The sequence below is a fragment of the Canis lupus genome, chromosome 16 (assembly GCF_048164855.1).
Source record: "Canis lupus baileyi chromosome 16, mCanLup2.hap1, whole genome shotgun sequence".
Lineage (NCBI taxonomy): Eukaryota > Metazoa > Chordata > Mammalia > Carnivora > Canidae > Canis > Canis lupus.
Window position 1 is genome coordinate 41,658,229 of NC_132853.1, and position 4,835 is coordinate 41,663,063.

Below are 4,835 nucleotides of genomic sequence, written 5' to 3' on the forward strand. Positions count from 1 at the left end.
GCAGGAGGCGCCAAACCACTGCGCCACCGGGGCTGCCCCACATTTTTAAGACTTTTGATACAAGTGGCTGAAAATTTTGTGGACATTCTTTTTTTTCCCCTTTTACTTATTGAAATTTAATACAACACTGATACAAAGGGCAAACTAAACTCAAAAGTATAAGACCATAGGAACAGCTTTTCCTGCTTTCTGCCATCACCTTCCAGGCTAAGCTCGAGCCAGTGGCCTTCTGGCCTAGCACAGCTTTCGCCATGGCCCTCAGCGATGCTGGACATGCAGAAGCAGATTAAGCATATGATGGCTTTTATTGAACAAGAAGCCAACGATAAAGCAAAGGAAATAGATGCGAAAGCAGAGGAAGAGTTCAACATTGAGAAAGGTCGTCTTGTGCAAACCCAAAGACTGAAGATTATGGAATACTGTGAGAAGAAAGAAAAGCAGATTGAGCAGCAGAAGAAAATTCAGATGTTTAATTTGATGAATCAAGCAAGGTTCAAAGTCCTCAGAGCAAGATATGACCTTATTACAGACCTACTAAATGAAGCAAAACAGAGACTCAGCAAAATGGTAAAAGATACAACCAGGTACCAAGTGCTGCTGGATGGACTGGTCCTCCAGGGTTTGTACCAGTTGTTGAAGCCCCGAATGATTGTTCGTTGCAGGAAACAGGATTTCCCTCTGGTGAAGGCTGCAGTAAAAAGCGATTCCTATGTACAAAATTGTCACCAAAAAAGATGTTGATGAGCAAATTGATCAGGAATGCTACCTGCCTGAGGAAATAGCTGGTGGAGTGGAGATTTATAATGGGGATTGTAAAATAAAGGTTTCCAATATTCTAGAAAGCCAGCTGGACCTCATAGCCCAGCAGATGATGCCAGAAGTACGGGAAGCCTTATTTGGTGCAAATGCCAACAGGAAGTTTTTGGACTAAACCTTTGGGAGAGGTAGAGTTCATCCACTGCTCTCCTGCTGTGGCGTGGAAGTTTCTGATATTTGAAGAAACAAGATACCTGTGTGGCTTCCTCTTGCCTGTTCTCATAATCTGTATTTGTCAGTGGATACTCTGTGTAGCTAATGCCCTTATCCTAATTGTTAACAATAGAAAGTTCCACTTCATATAATCAGGAAAGCTCCTTCTTAGCTTATCTAAAAGTAGCACAACTTTTGTCAGCTTCTGTAGTGTGAAGGCGAGGGTATCAGATGGTGGTCACAGGAGCTTCACCAAGTCTCCACTCTTCCTCCAGTCCTCTGCTTCCAGTTCTTGAGCCTACAGGTGATGTGCACGGTGTTCTCTGACATGAAGTCTTTGCTCTTAGGCTTAAAGTGCATGGGGGCGTGCATTTCTCCCAGCAGTAGTCGCTTCACCGCTAACCTGTTTGGGCCTAGAAGTGTTCCTCATCTGTAAATGTGATTTTTTAAAAGATTTTATTTATTTACTCATGAGAGACACAGAGAGAGAGAGGCAGAGACACAGGCAGAGGGAGAAGCAGGCTCCATGCAGGGAGCCCGACATGGGACTCGATCCCGGGTCTCCAGGATCACGACCCGGGCTGAAGGCAGCGCTAAACCGCTAAGCCACCCAGGCTACCCTGTAAATGTGATTTAAAACCTAAGCCATGAATATGTCTTATTTATTAAAACAAAAGGTTTATGTGGAAAAAAAAAAAGACCATAGGAACCTTTCCATACACTTACACAGAAGCACAACACCCATCTTAGTGTGTAAGCAGTCCAGTCACTAATTTTACAATTATCACATCCAATAGGCTGGGTTATTATATTAGAGAACCCATTATCCATATTGGATAATAGACACTCAATTATCTCCAGTGTATATATAATGCAGATTCTACATCAAGTCAAAAGAATTCTCTGAGACCCAGTTCCAGATTATGTCAGATGTTGTGGATTCTGTATTTTAAAATTTATTTTATTAAGATATAACTCATATACAGGGCGCCCAGGTGGCTCAGTCAATTGGGTGTCAGTCTCTTGATTTCTGCTCCAGTCATGATCTCAAGCCCTGCATCCAGCTCTGTGCTGGGCGTGGAGCCTACTTAGTTAAGTTTCTCTCCTCCCCGGCTCTCTGCTTGGCACCTGAGTAGCTCAGTGGGTTAAGTTAAGAGGCCAACTCTTATTTTGGTTCAGGTCATGATCTTGCGGTTGTCAGATTGAGCCCTGTGAGGGGCTCCTGCTCAGTGCAGTGTCTGCTTCTCTGCCTTCCCCTCTGCCCCTCCTCCCCCAAAAGATATAACTCCTATACCACAAAATTCACCATTTTAACGTATACAGTTCAGTAGTTTTTAGAGTATTCCCTGTCCCACATTCCCTGGCAAAACTTATCTCCTTTCTGTCTCTCTGGATTTACCTATTGTGAACGTTTCACATAAACAGAATCATACCAATACATGGCCTTTTGAGTCTGGCTTCTTTCACTTAGCATCATGTTTTCATGGTTTGTCCATTTGTAGGATTATATCGATACTTCATTTCATTTTATGACTGAATAATATTCCATTGTATGGGTTTACCATATTTTGTACATCCATTTATCAATAAACTGACACTGGGCTGTTTCTACTTTTTGATTATTAATAAGGCCACTATAAACACTTGTGTACAGGGTTTTTAAAAATATTTTATTTATTCATGAGAGACACACAGAGAGAGAGAGGCAGAGACACAGGCAGAGGGAGAAGCAGGCTCCATGCAGGGAGCCCAACGTGGGACTCGATCCCGGGTCTCCAGGATCACGCCCTGGGTTGAAGGTGGCACTAAACCGCTGAGCCACCCAGGCTGCCCAGTGTACAGGTTTTGTATGAACATATCTTTTCAGTTCTTGGGTGTACACTGAGGGGTAGAATTGCTAGGTCCTATAGTAACTCCATGTCTAACTGTATGAGGAGCTGTCAAACTGCTTCCACAGTGGCTGCACCATTTGACGCTCCCACCAGCCATGTATGAGGGTTCTAATTTCTCCACATCCTTGACAATACTTATTATTTTCCTTTTTAAAAATTTTGACTTATGGTCATCCCAGTATGTGTGAAATGGTATCTAATTGTGGTTTTGGTTTGTGCTTCCCTAATATTTCGTGATTTTGAGCATCTTTTCATGTGCTTAGTGGCCATTTGTCTATATTCTTTGGAAAAATATCTGTTCAAACTCTTTGCTCATTTTAAAACTGGGTTATTTGTCTTTTCATTATTGAATATTCGAAGTTTATTATATATTCTTGATGCTAACCCTATAAAATATGAGTTGCAAATATTTTCCTTGTGGTTTGTCTCTTCACTTTCTTGATAGTATTTCTTTGATTCACAGAAGTTTTTAATTTTGATGAAGTACAATTTGCCTATTTTTTCTTTTTTGTGTATGTGTTTTGGTGTCATCTCTAAGAGATCATTGCCTAATCTAAGGTCATTGAGATATACAACTATGCTTTCTTCCTTCTAAGAATTTTATCCTTTTAACTCTTTTTTTAAAAAGATTTTATTTATTTGAGAGAGCATAAACGAGGGGGAGGGGCAGAGGGACAGGCAGACTCCCCATTGAGCGCAGGGCCAATAAGGCCCAATGTGGAGGTCAATCCCAGGACCCTGAAATCAGAATGTGAGCCAAAGTCAGATGTTTAACCAACTGAGTCACCCAGGTGTCCCTATACTTTTAATTCTTACATTTAGGTCTTCTATCCATTTTCTAGTTAATTTTTGTATATGGTATGAGGTAGGGCTCCAAATTCATTCTTTTGCATGTGGCTATCTAATTGTCCCAGCATCATTTGTTGCAGACTATTCTTTTCCCATGAAATGGTCTTGGCACTCTTCTCAAAAAGAATGAAATACTTAGGAATAAACTTAACCAAGGAGGTGAAAAATCTGTACATTGAAAACTACAAAGCATTGCTGAAAGAAATGAAAGAAGACACTAATAAAAAGACATCTTGTATTCATAGATTACAAGACCTAAAATCATCAGGTTAACACTACCCAAAGCAAATCTACAGATTCAGTGCAACCCTTATCAAAATTCCAATGCTTTTTTCTTTTGCCAGTAGAGAACAATTCATCTTAAAATTCATATGGATCTCCCAAATGAGTATGAATAGCCAAAATAATTTTGAGAAAGAAGAACAAAGTTGGAGGTTTCACACTTTCTGATTTCCAAACTTACTACAGAGCTACAGTAATCCAACAATGTGACACTGGCATAAGTCAGACATACAGACCAATGGAATAGAATAGGGAACCCAGAAATAAACTCTTATTTATATGATCAAATGATTTTTGATGAGGGAGCAGGACCATTCAATGACTGGATTTAGCAATGAATTTTTTGGATATGACACCAAACACTCACGACAAGAAAAAAAATAGGTAAATTGGACTATACCACACTTAAAAACTTATGTGAATCAAAGGACACAATCAACAAAGTTAAAAGGACAATATGCAGATAGGTAAACAAAATAAATGGACAAACAAAATGAATGACCGATGAATGAGTAAATAAAACATAGTATACAATGGAATATTATTCAGCCTTAAAAAGAGAAATTCTCACATATACTACGATGTGCATGAATCTCGAGGACATTACATTAAGTGAAATAAGCCAGTCACAAAGGACTGTGTGATTCTGCTCATATGAGGTCCCTAGAGTAGTTGAATTCATAGAAACATAAAGTAGAATCATGGAGCCAGGGGGATGGGGATATGAGAAGTTATTGTTTAATCAATATAGAGTTCCAGTTTTGTAGATGGGAAGAATTCTGAAGATGGACAATGAGTATGGCTGTGCAGCAAAATGTGAATATACTTGATACCATTGAACTA

General features: G+C 39.8%; 1 pseudogene; it reads left to right on the forward strand.

Moving 5' to 3' along the window:
• The first annotated feature begins 251 nt into the window (after positions 1–251).
• LOC140607543 (V-type proton ATPase subunit E 1 pseudogene) lies at positions 252–1,068 on the forward strand (annotated as a pseudogene).
• The last annotated feature ends 3,767 nt before the right edge of the window (positions 1,069–4,835 follow it).